At 40.8% G+C, this 21,691-nt stretch overlaps 1 protein-coding gene and 1 long non-coding RNA gene across 2 annotated transcripts in view; one reads left to right on the plus strand and one right to left on the minus strand.

Moving 5' to 3' along the window:
• LOC132098044 (uncharacterized) overlaps window positions 1–21,691 on the plus strand; it is a 78,750-nt gene that overhangs the window by 46,084 nt on the left and 10,975 nt on the right. The gene's annotated exons all lie outside the window — the stretch shown is intronic.
• Window positions 10,625–11,129, minus strand: LOC132098030 (uncharacterized). Its single transcript, XR_009422825.1, has 3 exons — window positions 11,053–11,129; window positions 10,845–10,936; window positions 10,625–10,725 (listed from the first exon to the last, which is right to left on the minus strand). It is a non-coding gene; the product is annotated as an uncharacterized LOC132098030 (long non-coding RNA).

Genomic DNA, 21,691 nt, shown 5'->3' on the forward strand with positions numbered 1-21,691 from the left:
GAGGAAATCGCACTCCAGTAAACATGGTTTTTGATGCTGTGCAACCATTTTTTCAGCACCTCACAGTCCTTCATTTTTGAAAGTTTGTCAAGTTTCTTAGATAAACCTGTACAAAGTAAAAGCTTGGTTGTACAATCATTATTTCAAGATAATCAAATTACCACAAAAATAAAAATGTACATGTTAGGTTGAACAATTAACTGAATAAGAATCAATTAATAATACAAAGATAAATAATTACCTTTTTTAAAGTGCCACACGTCATAGAATTGAGTGATATTGTGATGGCGATCGGTGACGATGTAGTCAACAGCTAAACCATTAGACTCGAGCTTATCAAGACAACGATTCATTCCCTCCTTTTCCATATGATAACTTCCACCAACCTCGTTGCTCTGTTGTTGAGTACACAACATTTCAAATGTATAAACAGAGTATAAACAATAACAGATAAAAGAAAATGTAACATTTTTTTTTTAAATGCTTAATTACTAACCTGAACTAGTTGAAGATCCAGAATTTTGTTGGTTTCCATGTGCATAATGGTGTAGCTGCCAAATTTTGCTGAGTGTCCTATTGTAAACATCATAATCATATATAGAACATTACGGAGAACATCAGTATCATAATATTTTAGGAAAACTCAAAGACTATAAAATAAACGGCGTGATTTCTTTTAATATACTGTAAACGTACCTGGCGTGTCAGCACGCATATCTCCAGCCACAGCAACATTTCCTCCCTCTTGCAGCTGTCTTATAAGATTCAGTTGATCTTGGTTCCACTTGTGTATTATGGTAGGCTCAATGAAATTCCGGGCATGAATCCTAAAAGTTACGAAATGCATCACCTGGAGCTTCATGGCCTTGAAAATCTATTAACATAGAAATCATACAGTACATACATACTGAAACAACACAGTAGTTTTTTGTGAATTTTATTGTAATTTTAATACCTTCTCTAGTTGTTTAAAAGATCCACCGGTAAAATACGTTGCAGCAGACAATAGCAGGTTTCCAAGTGGGGTACTCCCTACAATGGGCTGGCTCTGCCACTGTCTGTAGTAGTTACAGTTTTCACAAAGCTGGGTGAATGCAACAAAAGTCCTCCTTCGTCTGCTCTGGACAACACACTTTGTCTTACAAATTGGACAGGACACAAACAGCTCTCGAAGACAGCTTTCAAAAACAATGTATTTGTTATCGCTGTGGTCGGGCTGTGGATCTATCCTAAGGCAATATAAAAAGAATAAATATTAGGAAGTTGCTTTCATGTTTTATATATTTTTTTAAACACAAATGTATTGGTAAAAAAGTGTGTAAATATGTATTTATATCTTACGCCAATTCTGATTCTTCAGTAACAACAGAATCTGGGTTATATGTGGAATCAGTGGGTTCGACATTTAATTCTGATTCTTCTTCCTCATCTAACACCAGACGAGGTCTCTTACTGGGCCTGAAGACTGAGCCCCTTACTGGTGTTGAAGACAGCTGCACATCAGGAAACATGTCAGTTGTTTGGGTGCCCACATCATGACCATAATATGTTGCCTGAATGCCTACAAGTACAAAAAAAAGTAAAAAATACAATTACTCATAACCATCTGTCATGCTATTACAATTTTTTTACAGTGAGAAACATAAGCCACTTTCTAATACACATAAGTTTCAGTAGCCGGTATAACAATTATAATAAAAAAAGACAATATGTACTAGAACTGCATATGATAAAGTAACACAAACACATTTAATGTCTGTATTTCATACCTTTGCTCCTTAAGTGGAAACTGCTCAATGTACCCATTGAAAGTTGTGTGCCCACTGATCGCATCTTTGGCTTTATCTCTGTGGCTACAGTTTCTGTCTCTATAGGGTCTGACTGACATCCAACTTCATGAAGTGTAGATGTAGTGGGGAGCTCTTGGGAACTCGAACCCTGCTGAGATGTTGTCTGTAAGAAATAATGACAATATGTTATCAATGATCAAATTACAGCTTAAAACATACATTTGACATGTAAAATAGTAGGAAAAAATTAATTACTGGATAATAATCATTGGACCACAAAAAATAAGCTTCATAAGCAAGAATTTCATATAATTGTTCTAACAAATTATATTAGTCCTCAAAGGGATTTTTTTGATTAAAGAGTGAAGATCTATAGTAATCGGTACTGAATGGAGTCGTTACTTTTGTATTTTTAGAACGCTTATAGCCAAATATCTGTCGCTATAACTATTAAGCCAAAACGAACACTAAACATTGGATTTACTATAGTAGCCAAATCAAACACAGAACAATGGTTAGCATGCCTGCAGATAAACAAGCATGTAGATAAACAATACATGAATGCTCTAATCAAATAATAATATACACTAATTCCAAGTTCGCTGTTGAGATTAAGAAAAAAAGTTTGTAACGTTAACGTTAGGGGTTTGTCGAATGCATAAATGAGCATTTAACAAACTGGTTTGCTGAGCCAAACAGCGTTGTTATTTGTTCACTTCCTTGATACAATGTACAATAAGCAATACAAACTATTACAGTAAAACACATCGACGAAAAATACGTCATACTTACAGGTTGTGGCCCGTAAACAGCTTCTGTTTTTAAAGTTGGAACTGCTCCATCTTTCAGGACAAGCCGTTGGGCGAATCCTGCATTGAACTCGCGAAGATTGTGGAAGCTTTCCTCCGTAAAATGAGCAGCACAGAGAGCGAGATTTGGGTAATAATTTTGAGGGACCAAGTTAAAAATAAATTTTAACCATTGATCCCTAACTTCCCCGTCCCTAGGAAGGCTGAACAAAGTGGACCTGCAATCCAGATGAAAATAACAGTGTTTCGTCGGCATCGCGGCAATGACACTCCAGCATACAACAACTCTTCTCAATCTCCACAGCAATATAAAATGGCCTCGCTCCCCACCCCGCCCCCCCAAATTTATTATTCTCGGAGGAGGGGTTTTGGGCTTAGTGACGTCAGCAACCCTGGAGGAATGTCGTGTAGTCCCTACCGGCCGCATCTTATCGTCCGAGGCAGCACGTTGGGAAAGAACTGCACCTACTCCCACCTCTGATGCGTCGACCTCCACCACGAACTGCAGTGTGGGATCAGGGGCTACTAAGATGGGAGCCGAAACGAAGCGGCTCTTGAGGTTGGTAAATGCAGTTTCGGCTGCATTAGACCACCTGAACGGAGTACTGGGGGAGGTCAAGGCGGTCAGATGTGAGACTAGTTGGCTGAAATTACGAATAAAACGTCAATAAAAATTGGCGAACCCCAGAAACCACTGTAGGGTCTTAAGGGAATCTGGACTTGGCCAATCTATCACAGCCTTAACCTTGTCAGGATCCATACGTATTCCCTCGGACGAGACAATATACCCTAGGAAGGGAACAGACTGTCCATGGAATACGCATTTCTCCGCCTTGACAAAAAGACCATTCTCAAGCAATCTCTGGAGCACTCGTCTGATGTGTTGCACATGTTCCTGGAGGGATGAAGAAAAAATCAGTATGTCATCCAGGTAAACATATATAAACTGATCTACCATGTCTCTCAACACATCATTAACGAGTGCTTGGAAAACCCCTGGCGAGATGGAGAGCCCGAACGGCATCACCAAGTATTCAAAGTGCCCTCTAGGGGTGTTAAAGGCGGTTTTCCACTCATCCCCCTTCCTGATGCGGACCAAATGATAAACATTACGTAAATCCAGTTTTGTGAATATGGATGCTCCCTGTAACCTCTCGAAAGCTGAAGACATCAACTGCAAAGGATAGGTATTCTTTATCGTGATGTTGTTCAGCTCTCGGTAGTCAATACAAGGTCACAGAGAACCATCCTTCTTACCCACAAAAAAGAATCCCACCCCCGCTGGAGAAGAGGAAGGGCGGATGAACCTTGATGCCAAGTAATCAGAAATGTATTTCTCCATGGCCTCCCTCTCCGGAATAGAAATAGAGTAAAGCTTGCCCTTAGGCGGAGACTTACCTGGAACTAAGTCTATGGCACAGTCATTGGGACGATGCGGAGGAAGAGAAGCAGCGCGGGACTTACTGAACACTTCCTTCAGGTCCAAGTACTCTGCGGGCACGTTTGATAAAACCATGGTCTCCTCCTGAAAGACAGAAACAGGTACAACAGGACAAGCAGAAACCAGACAAGACTCATGACAATTTTCACTCCACAAAGTGACGGTGTTGGAACCCCAATCCACTCGTGAATTGTGTTTAATCAACCAGGGGTGACCTAAAAAATGGGAGCGACAGGGGAGTCCATGAGGTAAAAGGATATGGTTTCGGTGTGGTTTCCTGAAGTGAGCAGAGTTAAGGGTTCAGTGGTTTTAGTGACGTGTGGAAGTTCCTGGCCATTGAGTGCGGTGACATGGATAGGACGAGACACGGGAAGGACAGGAAGGTTCAGGTGACGTGCAAGGTGACGTGCACGCACACAGTGTCAATGAAATTTCCCTCGGCTCCAGAGTCCAGAAGGACATGACAGTGTAGTATATTTTCGTTTGTCATGGATCTAAGGAATCACACGATCTCGGGATTTTGTTTCCAGAAGAAAGATTTTATTTTCAAGAGAAAATAAAACCGAGAAAGCTCTGCAGAACAGTCTCTCGAGTCTGTGTAGGTTATCTATTTTATACAGTGCTTCTGAAGGCGTGCCCATGTTCAATACATTTCATACATATGGTTCTGTTTATCAACTCTTTTACCTTATATGGCTGTCTCCAGCTTGATTATAGGATGTAGAATTTATTTGAAGTGAAACGAGGAAGCCTAATCATATATTTTGTCTTATGTCAAAACAGGACATGCAACTTTACTATATGCTGTTTTTTGGTAATGTCTGCACCAAGGAAGTCTGATCATATATTTTGTCTAATGTCCAAATAGGGTGTGCAGCTGCACCATATATTATACCCCTGCACTCTCTGCACATTCCATTCTCATGCAGGCCTCTACATACAGTCAAATGCATGATTATAACAGTAGAATAACTTGATACATAAATGGCTAGATTCACATTGATTATGCCTGATTAGTTTACATATTGACCAATAAAAATCTTCCACAATAGTCGTGAGTGTGGTTCTCCCACCGCAGTTTCACCGGAAGGAGAGTTGAAGATGTGGTTGAGGACTTCCCAGCAGAGATCCCACCCGATAGTAGCCTCAAACTTACTACCGGACTGGCTTTTCTTACCGGGCATGAATGAAGGGTGTGACCCGAGCCACCGCAATACATACGCAGTCCCTGGGACCTCCGCCTCTCTCTCTCCTTCCGGGATAGTCGAGCTCTATCCACCTGCATGGGTTTGTGATCGTAGACGGGACCGACCATGTTCTCTCGACTCGAGTGGCCCCGTTCCGGAGAGATGTGAAGGCGTGATGGACTGGTTTGTTTACCAAGGCGATTAATCCGGGCGTCCACCCGGAGCGCCAGATCGATGAGATCGTTGAGTGTTGGGGGCAATTCGAGGAGGTAGATCTCCTTATGAACACGGTCGGCCAGCCCATGCAGGAATCGATCCCACTGCACCTCCTCGTTCCACTGGCACGCGGCCGCCAGGGTGCGGAACTGGGTGGAGTAATCCGCCACCGACAATATCCCTTGTTGGAGGTCTGATAGTTGGTGAGCGGCCTCCCTGCCGGCCGCGGCCCAATCTAAAACCCTCTTCATCTCCTCGGAGAGGGTGTGGAACGAGGTGCAACACGGATGATGGTTCTCCCACACCGCCATCCCCCATTAAGCGGCCCTGCCAGAAAGTAAAGTGAGAGCAAACGCAACCTTGGACTCTTCCGTCATGAAGGTGCGGGGTTGTAATGCAAAGTGCATGGAACACTTGATAAGGTAGGTTTTGCAAAAGTCAGGCTCACCGGAGTAACTCTCTGGCGCCGGAAGTCGCGGCACTGGACGGAAGTGGTCATGCAAGACCTCCCGGGGGACGGGCGGTGCAGGCGGTGTGGTTGGCGCAGTGGGAGAGGACAGCTGATGGATCCGCTGGGTGAGGTCGGACACCTGTGTCACCAGCGCTTGGATCGCACGTCCGGTGTTAACAATACTCTCCTGCTGCTGATCCATGCGGGTGACGCTGTGATGGATGAAGTCGGAGAGTGAAGTGGTGCTCGCTCCTTCCATGGTTGGTCAGAGCATTCTGTAACGAGTGTAAGGATTGGCAGGAAGCAAGTGCGAGTAATGAATATTTAATATATAAATGACACAGTACATAAACATGGGAACACAGATGATACTTGGCCGGGGAAACACAGTCCAGGAAGATGCAGGTGAGTGAAGGATCCGAAGGGCGGTGATGAGTAGGCAGCAGGAGAGGGTGACACAGGAACTGCGGGGAAGCGAGCCGAAAGGTGAGTGATGATCCAATGGTGATATGCTATGAGTGGACGGGGTTCCGGGCAGACATGGATTATCCAAACGCAGAAACACACAAGAGAGCAAAACATGAGACGGGTAACAGGAAACAACGCTCTGACAAACACAAAACGCTAGACATGCCAATATATAGAGAGGAGTAATGAGTGACAGCTGTTGCTGATGACAATTAGCGGAGACGCTCACAAGAAACAATCAGTGCTGACGCGTAACATACAGACTTCACCCACATACTGAAAAACCCCGAGATCACAGTTTACCAACCGTGACAATACTTCCCTATAGACTCCTTTGGTGCGATCAGTCATCCACCAGATGGCGAACCCATGCAGTTGGGGAGAGCTCGTCTTTCCCGGGAGGAGAGAGAATGGCGGAGAAGAAGAGGACTGTGCATATACTGTGGAGCAGCAGGACATTTTCCGGCCAAGTGTCCTGTAAAAGGGGAAGCGCGACAACAGATCTGAGGCTGTTGTCGGGTGGAGTCTCACTTAGCAAAGCCTTGTCTAATACTCTCCTCCCGGTAAGACTGTAATGGGCAGCCAGCGACTACAAATGCAAGGTGTAGTGGACTCAGGAGCTGAAGGTAATTTTCTGTATGTGACATTTGCTAAAGACCTTCATATTCCCATAAATCTGCTTGATCGTAGGATTTTGGTCAGGGCGCTCAATGGACAGTCTCTGCCTGTTGTGACTCACTCCACTAAGCCTAAGATACTTATCACGGCAGGGAATCACACTGAATGGATTACCCTTTTGCTCACTGACTCTACCCTTGTACCCATTGTGTTGGGTCATCCCTGTCTCTCCCAACACAACCCTAGGATTAAGTGGGGCCAGAATTCCATGTCGGTTTGGAGTAAGTCATGTTATGTGTCCTGTCTTATGTTTGCTTGTTCCTCTGTGTCTTGTTCTCTGTTGCAAGATGAGGTGGTGAACATGTCAAACATGCCGCAGAGTAATTTGACCTGAAGGAAGTGTTCAGTAAGTCCAGGGCTGCTTCTCTCCCTCCATCAAGTCCCTTTGACTATGCTATAGTTCTAGTTCCAGGTATGTCTCCGTCTAAGGGTAGGTTATATTCCCTTTTCGGTTCCTGAAAGGGAGGCCATGGAGAAATATATTTCTGATTCTCTGGCAGCCGGGCTCATTCAACCTTCTTCTTCTCCAGCTAATGTAGGTTTTTTTTGGCGCGAAGAAGGATGGCTCCTTGCGACCTTTGCGACCATTGACTACCGAGGCTTGAATGACATCACTGTAAAGAATACTTTCGAATTCAGCTTTTAGCTTTTGAGTGGTTGCAGAGAGAATCTATCTTTACTAAATTAGATTTGTGTAATGCGTATCATTTGGTTCGTATAAGAGAGGGGGAAGAGTGGAAGACCGCGTTTAATAAGCCCAGGGGGCATTTTGAGTATCTGTTTATGCCATTTGGGTCATCCAATTCCCCCGTGGTTTTCCAAGCACTCGATAACCCGTGCTGAGAGACATGGTCAATAACTTCATATGTTTACCTGGATGACATATTGATTTTTTTCTTCTTCTCTCCAGGAACATGTTCAGCACGTCAGACGAGTGCTCCAGAGGCTGTTAGAGAATGGGCTTTTTGACAAGGCAAAGAAATGCATGTTTCACAGTCAGTTCCGTTTTTGGGTTACATCTTTTCGTCCGAGGGAATGCACATGGATCCCAACAAGATTAAGGCTGTGGTTGATTGGCCAACCCCTGACAGAGGTTTGCAGAGGTTTCTGGGGTTCGCCAATTTTTTACTGGCATTTAATTTGCAATTTCAGCCAAATAGACGCTCCTCTGACTGCCTTGACCTCCACCAAGATGGCGTTCAGTTGTTCCACTGTAGCCGAGGATGCATATTCCAACTTCAAAAGCTGCACCGTTTTGGCTCCTATTCTTGTTGCCCCTGATCCCACACGTCAATTCGTGGTAGAAGTTGATGCATCAGAGGTGTGGTTCTGTCTCAGCGTGCTGCTTTGGACAATAAGGTTCATCCCTGCACATTTTTTCTCATAGATTATCCCCTGCCGAGTGCAATTATGACATTGGTAACTGAGAGTTGCTGGGTGTTAAGTTAGCATTGGAAGAGTGTTAGAGGGTTTGGGGGTTCCATTTATTGTCTGGACCGATCATAAGAACCTTGAGTACATCAGATCAGCTAAATGCCTAAACTGCAGGCAGGCTCGCTGGGCACTATTTTTCAGCCGTTTCGATTTCCCCCTTTTCTCAACCTCCAGGTTCCAAGAACATCAAACCCGATGCGCTGTCACATATTTTTGATCATTCCAAATGCCCATTCTCTCCCGAGTGCATTATACCCGAGAGACTCATTGTCTCTATGCTCACTTGGGAGATCAAATCAGAGTTTGCAGAGCCTTATAAGGGCTAATGGCTCCACCTGGGTGTTCAGCGGGTCGGTTATTCGTGCCGGAGAGGTTACGGTTAGACGTTATTCAATGGGGTTATTGTTCCAATGTGGCTTGCCACCCAGGGATTGGTCGTATAAAATTCCTGGTTAAACAATGATTCTGGTAGTGCTCCATGGCTCGTTACACTTCATGAAAAGAGGTGTATCCATACTAGGAAACTCCTGTATACACCACTGATTTTCGGAAGTATCTACTAGTTCCACTGAGGGTAAACTTCTAATTCCACCAAGTTAGGAAACTCCCGTAATGATACCAATGCGGATGTATCTTGCTGAAGGGATATCCCTGTGGTATATGCAGCCATTTGTTGCCATGGCAAGTAATCCCCTGAAGAATGTTGTCAGGAGACATTTTCACACCTCAAGAGCCCTTTCACTTCACACCTTGACACACCTCTGCTGTCCTTATTGGTGTTTTTTCTCAACATTGATTGGTTGTTTTAAAAAAAACACACCCCAAACCCTGACAACTATTGGGACAGTGACCTGTCAATTTCCTGATACTAGTATTTGATTGGTCACGGTTTTCATTTAGCCCAACCCAAGCCCTCATAGCATAGTGACTTGATTGGTTTTGGCCAGCTATGTTAATAAACCATAACCACCCCACCCACTATACAACCCAACCCCCTCAAAAATGGAAAACAGAATGGATTCAGAATTTCTTTTTATTAAAATTAAACCAAAACACTTAAAGCATTAAATATATAAATAAAGCATTAAATATATAAATAAAACTATAGGAACTGTACAGGGGAAAAAGTACTTTTATAAAATTTAACCAAACACAAGCAATATTATAACAGAGAATATAAAACGAAATAATATGTACACAAAGCAAAGTACTTTTATAAAATTTTACTAAACACAAGCAATATTATAACAGTTACAGAATATAAAACTAAATAAACTACTTAATATGTACACACAGCACAAAGTATTTAAAATGTAACCAAACAAAGCAAACACAAACAATATTAAAAGAAAATAAGTTGCAGAATATTAAACTAAATAAATCTAACCTAATAAGTATACAAAGAATAAGATAAAATAGAAGAGAATAAGTGAAAATGTGCAGTTTGTGGTGCAATTATTAAAATTGCAAACCAGTGCAGTTTAGTTAAAGTTGAAGAAAGGAAGGTCCATCATGTCCATTTCCATCAGCCTTAACACTCTGATGATGCAAAATAGTGTAGCTGATGTCTGCCTCCAATCTGCGCTGAAGCTCCTCACAAAGTTCTGACAATTGTGGGTTCCTGTGAGATGGAGACCTCACAATCCACACTGGCCTTCCATCAACAATGGCATCCTCCTCGTCAGACATCAGCTCCACTGTTGCAGTCTGCCAAAGCTCTCTCTCTGCATCGGTTTGAACAACCTTGGACCTGGAATCCAGCAACTGCAAAACACACAATGTGTTAACCACTAAAAACACCCAGAAATATATCAAACTTTAAGGAATAGTTCACTCAAAAATGAAAATTCTGTCAATGTACTCTCATGTTGTTACAAACCTGTAAATGTCTTTGTTCTGATAACCACAAAAGATGGAATGTTTATAATCCAACCAATCATGAGCCCCATTGACTTTAAAGTAGAAAAAAAATACTTTGGAAGTGATTGGAGCTCATGATCAGTTTGATTTCAAACATTCCTAAAAATATTTTCTTTTCTGGTTATCAGAAGAAAATAACAGAATTTATAAATATATTAGCATTTTATAAATAACTATCCCTTTAAAGACAAGTTGATGAATTTCTACACTTACCCGTCTATTCCTTTGTCGGTTTTAGCTCCTGTTTTAATGGCATCTCTTAGCTGGGACTTTTCTGGCTGAGACAAATTGTACTTTCTCCGAAGTGTTTCAAAGTATGTCTTGCAACACACTGAATAAAAGAAAATTCAGATAAGTGACATAAACTACACTTGAAATCATAAGATGGACAAAATATAAGAGACTAAAATTATGGACATTAAAATTGTTAAACAAACATTTTAAAATTACCTTGTATAGACTCAGGGTCTGCATCTGCAAAAGTTGTTTTCAATTCCTCTAGCAGATAAGTCATGACTGCTTGGTTACGAGGCGAACTTATTCTGTGTGGAAAGAGAGAAGTGTGTCATTAAATACATTTAAAAGGAATATGTAAAACCCCATAAACAGCATGGCCCACAAAGGCCAAATAAACATAACAGAAAAACAGCAGTCTTACCCAGTTTGTGGATCATATTTATGTGGGTTGTTTTCCGAATTGTGAAGGCGCCTTACAGCTTCCTGTAACATTGAATGAAAAACGCTTTAATACATGCACACATAACGTTACATTGGCTGTAAACAAAAGTTTTCAAATGACGTTGTGTAACTTACAGACGTGACAAACTGTTAAAAGGCCGGACAACTACAACAACGAAAGGGTCAAAAATAATTGTTTAGTCAAGGTGATGTATAATTTAACTGTTACTAATAGATATGTATAATAAAGGATAGATGTCTTACAACGGAGTCTCTAACCTCATCACCTGGCGGCCATCTTACCATGGGGAGCTCGCTCGTTCACTAGTAGCATTGTGTTTTAATGGTGCATGTACATTTAAATGACCATAACTTGCTCAATTTTCTACCAATTTTCAAATGGTTTGGTTTCTTACATATGTTATTAACGTGTCTATAATTATGGATGCTTTAACAAGTTTCATGAAAATTATAAGTATGCAGTGTCATTAGGGTGGCCATTCGTGCCAGTCCCGCCAGACACGCCCGAATATGTTTTCGGGTGCGTTCTCCGGAAGTCGCGTTGGTCGACCTCATACGTCATCAAGGTTTAATATTTCGGGTTCAATTTCAGAAAAGCAACCATTACATTTCAAGGTAAGAATGAAACTACAATGATTGTATGTCTTAAAAGAAATAAATCTTATTTTTATAATGTATTTTAACTGAAATGTGAGAACCTCGATGACGTATGCGGTCGACCAACGCGACTTCCGGAGAACGCACCTGAAAACATGTTCGGGCGTGTCCGGCGGGACACAAGCTCAGGCTTTTCCTGGAGCTCAGTGAAACAGAGTCTTCAGATGATGACAGTGACAATGAAGAGGTGATCTTTACAGAAGACCATGAAGATTTGGATTTTGCAGATGATGATGACACTGACGCAGATAAAACCAATGGTGATGACTCCAGACAGTTACTTGTAAAGCTCCTAGCATTCATGCTTTTGACTTGGCAGGCTGTGTTCAACATATCAGACAACGCCATTGCTGCATTGCTGCTATGCCTCAGACACTTTATGTAGCTCATTGGTAATATTCTCTCTGTGGATGTACTCAGCGGTTTTGCTGATATGATTCCAAAGACTTTACATTCACTTAGGAAACTGACCAGTGTTAACAGAGACAACTTCGCCAGATATGCTGTCTGTCCCAAGTGTAAGACACATATACACTTTCTGATTGTTATCACATCGCCAGGAATGGTTCAGCTACCAGTAAAACATGTGGATACATTCCATTTTACAAGCATCCACACAAGACATCTGCCCTGAGAAAGAAATGTGGTTCTCTCTTAATGACCAAAGTTACACGTTTCAGTGGCATTGAAAGTTTGTACCCAAAACAAACCTATTGTTACAAGAAAGTAATTCAGTCTTTGGAAACCTTGATTAGAAAACCTGGATTTTTGGAAAAGTGTGAGAAGCGGAGACAAAGACAAATTCCTAAATCCGTGATGGCAGATGTATATGATGGACAGATTTGGAAAGACTTCCAGTATGTCAATGGAAAGCCATTTTTAGCAGAACCAAACAATTTTGCTCTCATGATGAATGTTGATTGGTATCAACCCTTCAAGAATTCCCCATACTCAGTAGGGGTAATAAATCTGGCCATTTTGAATTTGCCACGAGAGGAGCGTTTTAAGGAAGAGAACAGTCTACAGAGCTGCTCTTCTTCTTCTTTTCTGCTATTGTACCATTTACATCTGTTGTTTCAAACTTATAAGTGCATCTGTTTTTAAAATACATTATTAATATTGTTGTATTTGTGTTTTATAGGATGTAACAAATGCCTGAAAACATTTAAGAAGATTTCTTTTGGGGGTAAAACTGACTACTCTGGCTTTGACCCGTTCATCTTGGGTCCCACGCTCTTCAGATAAACACAAGCGGTATGCAAAAATGACTGAGAAAGCAACAACAAGGGCAGCACAAAAAAGACTGGAAGGTCAATATGGTGCCAGGTGGTCTGAACTTTTTCACCTCAAGTATTATAATGCCATAAGATTTGTTGTCATTGACCCAATGCATAATCTACTTCTTGGGACAGCCAGGCACATATTCAGGTTATGGACTGAGCTTGGTGTTTTAAGCACCCAAAAGCTTGATGAAATACAAAAAAGAATAGACTCCTTAAAGGTGCCTCATGATGTGGGAAGGATTCCTCGGAAAATTGCCTCTGGGTTTAGTGGATTTACTGCTCAACAGTGGAAAAATTGGACTACTATCTATTCTCTTTTTTGCTTAAAGGGATTGATTGATGACAAACATTATGAAATGTGGTCAGACTTTGTACAAGCATGCATTATCATATGCTCAAGAGTTATCTCCACAGATAGACTGGAAGTAGCAGACAAGTATCTGCAGACATTTCTATCTAAGTTTGTCAGTCTGTATGGGCCACTGAATTGCACACCTAACATGCATCTGCATTTACATTTGAAAGACTGCATTTTAGATTATGGACCTGTCTATTCATTCTGGTGCTTCTCTTTTGAAGGATTTAACGGATTGTTAGGGCAATATCATAATAACAATAGAAACATTGAAGTTCAAATCATGAGACATTTTCAACAGAACCAACAACTTTATATGCCATTGCCTTGTAAATATGGGACTGAATTCATCAACATCCTAGCAAGCAAAAAATTTGATACTTTGTCTCTTTATGTAGCCACTGACACAATGGTTTTGAAACAAAATTCCAAGATCTCATCTACAATGCTTCTTTTAAAAGATGTAGACAGTATTGAGCCACTGCCTCAATTTCAGGATGTTGTGCTAGAAGAATCTGACAGAGAAAATCTGTTATTAATGTACAATAGACTGTATCCTTACAATGGTGTCTTACAGGTGGCTCGTTTGACAAAGACTTGCTCTAAAGTTAAGAGTTTTGGATTAACTCTGTCAGTTAATAGTTGCAGAACTGAAAGGTCTGCTTGTGTTTTGGCTAAATGGTGTGCTGGTAATTCAAGTTTCGAGGAACCAGTCCTCGATCCAAATGCTGATGTCCGCCCTGGGATTATTAAGAGGTTTCTGATTGTTACTTTAAAATCTAAAGCATGTACTTTTCAGCATATTGTTGCAAAGGTTACATGGTTGCACGCTCATCCAGACAGACATTTCTTTGGGAGTCCTGTTGAGGTATGGAGTTTGCAGGGCACACAGACTGATCCTGCTGCAGCATTTCTCCCTGTGGAGCGTATTGCAGGCAGATGTGTACTTAGTACATCAACCGTGCGGGTTAAGTCACACTAAAGAGAAGGTCTCGGTTGTAATTCCACTATGCACTGTGGTAGAGATTTAGAAATTTGTTTTGTCATTGTTAATGTCTATTTTCATTTTTGTCATTATCTGTAAATGTCAACCTTTACAATAAACCTTTTTCTTGATATACTAAAACAATGTTTGTTGTATTCCTCTTGACTAATGTAACCCATGAAGAGTCAGACATATAAAGTAATTTTTACACATTAAAAAGGTTATCATGTCTATTGACTTTGTTTATTTGAGAACATTTTTGCAACAGTCAAAATAACAAATTAAATTATATTACTAACAAGCGTGTTTAGGGGATAAGGTGTGTTGCGTGCGGAAAGTCACTTGGCTGTGTCGCTTGATATGATATACCATAAGTTATTTTGATATAGCAATTAAACTTACATAAAATTTATAATATGTGTCCCTGGACCACATAACCAGTCATACGGGTACATTTTTTTTTTTTTTGAGTTCTACTTTATAAATATTTGGCTGAGATACAACAATAAAAAACGGCAAAAAAAATAAAAAATATTGAGAAAATCCCAAGTTGTCCAAATGAAGTCCTTAGCACCAAATATTAATCTACTAATGATAAATATATTTTTGATAAATGTAGTGATCTTCACACAAACACCAATAAATATATTTACATTACTATTATTTTTATGGAACTTTTTTAATATCCTAATATTTTTTAACAACAGAAAAATCAATTATTTTGATCCATTTAATGTATTGTTGGCTATTGCTAATGCTACAAATATAACCTACATGTGCTACTTATGAGTTTACTTATGTTTTGTGGCCCAGGGTCAAATGTGACACGGATATATTATAAAAGACCAACTTTGGCCTGCATGCCCTAGTTTCGGCACCTCTGGACTAGAAGTACAGTAGCTGACAGGTATCTGCAGATATTTTTACCCGAGTTTGTCAGTCTGTATCACCCAACATGTTTTGCATTCACATGTGAAAGACTTTTAGATTATGGACCTGTCTATTGATTTTCTTTGTTTCTATTTTAAAAGATTTAATGAAATGTTAGGGTAGAATCATAATAACAACAGAAACAGTGAACTTCAAATCATGAGACATCAGCAAAAACAAGCAGCTTTAAATTTCACTGACTTATGAATATGGTACTGAATTTATCAACATCCTAGCTAGCAAAATGTGTTACATGATGTTTTTGAAACAAAATGTCTCATTTGAACTGCTTCTTTTATACAATGAATGCAGCATTGAGAGATACGTGCACAACATACTGACATAGGGCAGTTGGAGACATGTTTTCAAAGTGTTGGAAATATATATTCTGAAATAACATTTGTTGCATTCCTCTAGACTACATTAAACATGAAAAGTCAGAGACATAATTTTCACATATTAAATGGTAATTGTGACCATTGAAATTCAGTTAATTTGAATGATGCTAAGTTTCTTAAATAGACTAATTATATTAAATTATCTTAATAATAAACGTATTTAGCAAACACAGTTTTTATGTTCCACAATACTGTATGTGCTGTCTTTATAAGACATTGTTACCCCCCCCCACCCAGCTCTGAAAACAGAGAAGGCACCTCTACCTGGGGGTCATTAACATATAAAAAGCCCTTCACACCTCACACCCACCCCTCCTCACAACCAGCTGTAAGGATTCCTGGAAACTTCCACCAGTTCCTATATACATCCGCATACGTAAGGTTTCTGGATGTTTCACGAGTTTACTTCTGTGTATTACTAAAAATGTGTTTTCTTTACCAAGAATGTGGCAAGATGAAAACCACTATTTTCTGTTTTAGACTTTCACATAGCATCTTAGGTTATAATAACATTAAAAATTTAAATCCAGGTTATGATTTTCAGAGATTTATTATAAAATTTTATAATTTTTTTCCCCAAAATGCACTAAATCCATGATACTTTTTTTTCCTCAAAATGCACAAATTTATTTTTCATATTGAAACTGATGAAAATACACAACATAGTAAGCTGATCCACATATGACCGCCTCTATCCTTGGTCAATACTAATATTAAATTCAAGCACTGGACTAAAAATACATTCTCAGTCATCACTTCCAAAATGCATTCAAAGGGTCATATTGTTGTTGCTATAAATTAATTACAGCAATAAAATAAAATTTCATCATGTACAAGAACATGAACATCATCACATTACGTCATAGAAATTCCAAATTTACATTTCCTTTACATTCAACTTCCAAAAGTGCACCCATCTTTGCGTTACATTAATTTAGTCGAATAGTGTTATGTGCTGTATTAACAAAAACATATGTAATAACCTGATTATACAGTAAATCGGGATATTTTGTGTTTTTTCTTTTATTCACAAGAATGTATTTTATTTCATTATAATGATGCATTAAGGCATTTAAAGTATTTCATTAGGTGATAAGTCATTAAATAATTTCAGTTTTATTATAACAGTTAAATTACGCATTTGCATATTGTTAAAAAGTTTTATAAATATAAAGAGAAATGTTTAGGTTGTTTATAAGATATATTTCATTTGTTACAATTCCATGATGCTTTGAGTGTACTATGGGAGAAAAAAATGGTAGCGTAGAGGAAGAAAAAGATTGAGAAGCGTGGAGGACTGAACAGGTCATGCCAATGTGTCTGGGGAAAATGGTAAAAAGAGCTTAGCTTTTCAGCAACCCTGGAAAACTGATCCTTGCTCTAGTGGGCCGCCGAAGAGATCGTGGATACTCACGCTGCGAGGGAGTGAGTTGAACTGTGTTTCCAAAGACGCAGCTGAGAGAGCTGAGCTAGGCTAAAGCTAACTTCGTCATGCCGCAAAAGATTCAGCATTCACCTGTAGTGAAGACGACAGGCAAGGGGGATTCCGTGTGCATGCATTCTGTGTTCATTGGCTCGTGAGTCTGGTCTAGTCTGGTCCCCTGGTCTAATGAACCCCATTCTAAAGAAACCCATTCTCAAAGATTTAACATTACTTTTAGTCATTATTTTATTTGGGTAGCACACATATTCTGAATGCCTTCGGCAGAATTCAACTGAGCCATTTTAATCTAGATTAATCTAGATTAAAAAAATGTATCTATGCCCACCACTAATATATATATATATATATATATATATATATATATATGATGAATGATCCTATATGTCCCTGGCAGGAATGTGATTTACCGAATAAGTAGGTTCCCGATCTACACGACGCAGCGGTGGAGGAACTGGAACAGGTGGATTAAGTGGGGAATGATAAATAGGCTTTAATATGGAAACTTGGAACAAAGGATGAATTCTCTGGTACGCTGGAGGATGTTTGAGGCAGACTGCCACTGGACTAAGAATTTTAGTGACAGAAAATGGGCCAATAAATTTGGAAGCAAGTTTGTTACATATGGGGCGGAGCAGAATGTTCTTGGTAGAAAGCAACACTTTTTGACCAACGATGTAGACGGGAGTCTTCAACCGGTGGTGATCGGCCTTAGCCTTGGTGCATGTTCCCAACTGGAGAAGAGTCTCTTGGGCCCTTCTCCAGATGCGATGACACCCCTAGATGAAGGCGTGAGCAGAGGGGACCGCGACTTCAGATTCCAGACTGGGAAAAAATAGGTGGCTGGTAACCAAAGCTACACTTGAATGTCGAGAGGCCCGTGGGCGACACTGGTAATGAAACCATCAACATCGCAACACCCTCTCCAGATCCTGGTTGGCCCACTCAGTCTGGCTGTTGGTTTGAGGGTGAAACCCAGAAGACAATCTCTCACTAGCCTCCAGTAATCGACAAAACTCTCTCCAAATTTGGATACAAATACAACAATAACGGCTGTCTCCTTGGTAGAAGGTAATTTAGGCAAGGGAATAAAATGAGCTGCCTTCGAGAACCGGTCCACTACGGTAAAAACAACTGTATTGCTGCGGGAGGGCAGGAGGGTAGTAACATAATCGAGTGCCATGTGGGAACAGGGTCTCGAAGGAAAAGACAGCGGAGCAACCCTTCTGGTGAACGATTGGAAGTCTTACCCCGAGCACAGACTGAACAGGCCAAAACATAACCTTGGATGTCACGAGCTATGGAGCACCAGAATCATTGTTTAACCAGGAATTTTATATGACCAATCCCTGGGGGGCAAGCCACACTGGAACAATGACCCCATTGAAGACCGTCTAACCGTAACCTCTCCGGCACGAATAACCGACCCGCGGAACACCCAGGTGGAGGCATTAGCCATTATAAGGCTCTGCAAACCTCTGATTCGATCTCCCAAATGAGCATAGAGACAATGAGTCTCTCAGGTATAATGCACTCAGTAGAGAATGGGCATTTGGAATGATCAAAAATATGTGACAGCGCATCGGGTTTGATGTTCTTGGAACCTGGAGGGTAAGAAAAGGGGGAAATCGAAACGGCTGAAAAATTGTGCCCAGCGAGCCTGCCTGCAGTTTAGGCATTTAGCTGATCTGATGTACTCAACGCTCTTATGATCGGTCCAGACAATAAATTGAACCCCCGAACCCTCTAACCAATGACGCCACTCTTCCAATGCTAACTTAACGCCCAGCAACTCTCAGTTACCAATGTCATAATTGCACTCTGCAGGGGATGATCTATGAGAAAAAATGTGCAGCGATGAACCTTGTTGTCCAAAGCAGCACGCTGAGACAGAACCACACCTCTGATGCATCAACCTCTACCACGAATTGACGTGTGGGATCAGGGACAACAAGAATAGGAGCCAAAATGGTGCAGCTTTTGAGGTTGGAATATGCATCCTCGGCTACAGTGGAACAACTGGACGCCATCTTGGTGGAGGTCAACGCAGTCAGAGGAGCGGCTAGTTGGCTGAAATTGCAAATTAAATGCCAGTAAAAAATTGGCGAACCCCAGAAACTTCTGCAAATCTCTGTCAGGGGTTGGCCAATCCACCACAGCCTTAATCTTGTTGGGATCCATGTGCATACCCTCGGACGAAAAGATGTAAACCAAAAACGTAATTGACTGTAAAACATGCATTTATTTGCCTTGACAAAAAGCCCATTCTCTAACAGCCTCTGGAGCACTCGTCTGATGTGCTGAACATGTTCCTGGAGAGAAGAAGAAAAAAATCAATATGTCATCCAGGTAAACATATGAAGTGATTGACCATGTCTCTCAGCACGGGTTATCGTGTGCTTGGAAAAACACCGGGGAATTGGATGACCTAAATGGCATAACCAGATACTCAAAATGCCCCCTGGGGTTATTAAACGCGGTCTTCCACTCTTCCCCCTCTCCTATGCGAACCAAATGATATGCATTACACAAATCTAATTTAGTAAAGATAGATTCTCCCTGCAACCACTCAAAAGCTAAAAGCTGAATTCGAAAGTATTCTTTACAGTGATGTCATTCAAGCCTCGTTAGTCAATGGTCGCAAAAGTCGCAAGGAGCCATCCTTCTTCGCGCCAAAAAAAATCCTACATTAGCTGGAGAAGAAGAAGGATGAATGAGCCCGGCTGCCAGAGAATCAGAAATATATTTCTCAATGGCATCCCTTTCAGGGACCGAAAGGGAATATAACCTACCCCTAGACGGAGACATACCTGGAACTAGAACTATAGCATAGTCAAAGGGACTTGGTGGAGGGAGAGAAGCAGCCCTGGACTTACTGAACACTTCCTTCAGGTCACATTACTCTGCGGGCATGTTTGACATGTTCACCACCTCATCCTGCAACAGAGAACAAGACACAGAGGAAAAAGCAGACATAAGACAGAACACATAACATGACTTACTCCAAACCGACATGGAATTCTGGCCCCAATTAATCCTAGGGTTGTGTTGGGAGAGCCAGGGATGACCCAACACAATGGGTACAAGGGTAGAGTCAGTGAGCAAAAGGGTAATCCAATTAGTGTGATTCCCTGCCGTGATAAGTATCTTAGGCTTAGTGGAGTGAGTCACAAAAGGCAGAGACTGTCCATTGAGCGCCCTGACCAAAATCCTACGATCAAGCAGCGTTATGGGAATATGAAGGTCTTTAGCAAATGTCACATACAGAAAATTACCTTCAGCTCCTGAGTCCACTAACGCCTTGCATTCGTAGTCGCTGGCTGCCCATTACAGTCTTACCAGGAGGTGAGTATTAGATAAGGCTTTGCTAAGTGAGACTCCACCGACAACAGCCTCAGATCTGTTGTCGGGCTTCCCCTTTTACAAGACACTTGGCCGGAAAATGTCCTGCAGCTCCACAGTATATGCACAGTCCTCTTCTTCTCCATCATTCTCTCTCCTCCTGGGAAAGCCGAGATCTCCCCAACTGCATGGGTTCGCCCTCTGGTGGATGACTGATCGCACCAAAGGAGTCTCTATAGGGAAGTATTGTCACCGTATATACATACACCGGCATGTGAATTATGCTACTTAACTATAGCCTAGGTATAGGTTACAATTAGGAGTGAGATGTGAAACTGTCCCATTTATGAATCCAAGATCTAATGGGAGCAATTTTAGCCTACCTTTTACCGTGCGAAGGGATTAGATCCTATTTGTGGTGTGATGTTTTAAATTGCTGTTTAAAAAAGCACATCGTCCACTGTTGACAGTTTCAGCTGACTCCTCCACTCTTGGATACTGCGGAGCCTCATCACTGGAATCTTCTACATCTGATAAAGTGTCTGCCGACACTCGCTTCTCCTGTGGGGGGCACTGATCTTCAGGACTTCCATGTTTATCCTTAAGGTCTATAATAAATGTAAAACATTGTAGTGCAATAATTTTATGGACATGACATTTGCAGTCAAAACTTGAAATATAAATTCTCAAGAAATTAACTTAATAGCAATATATTGAAACGTCTGTTCATATATCCATACTCCCTTAATAAAGACATTAGAAAAATATCAGTATACATATGCGTTTTATATTTAATATGAGGTAAATACACATGCCTATGTGACACAAAAAATCTGTAACTTTTAGTTGGCAAAACATTTTTCATTCGCTCAAATTCCGCTCCGACATTACATTTCTCTGTACTGTATATATATATATATGATATATGACATGAGTCAGATTTGTTGAACTGTCACTGCAAAACTCTACACACAAATCCCTTAATTTCTCATTGCCTAGACCATGTGGTCATTTAGAAAGCACTAGCATTCAATATTGTTCACTCAAGTGAGCATAGTTTCATCTCAATTAGCACAAAATGACCCAGGTGAAAACACTAAGAGTCAAAATTTAACACACATCAATCAGAACTTTCAAGATACATAAAAGTGCTAGAGTCGGTTCATTTGAGCTTTGGAACAATGGATCCACAAAGAAATGAAGGAAG

Source organism: Carassius carassius, chromosome 2 (assembly GCF_963082965.1).
Source record: "Carassius carassius chromosome 2, fCarCar2.1, whole genome shotgun sequence".
Lineage (NCBI taxonomy): Eukaryota > Metazoa > Chordata > Actinopteri > Cypriniformes > Cyprinidae > Carassius > Carassius carassius.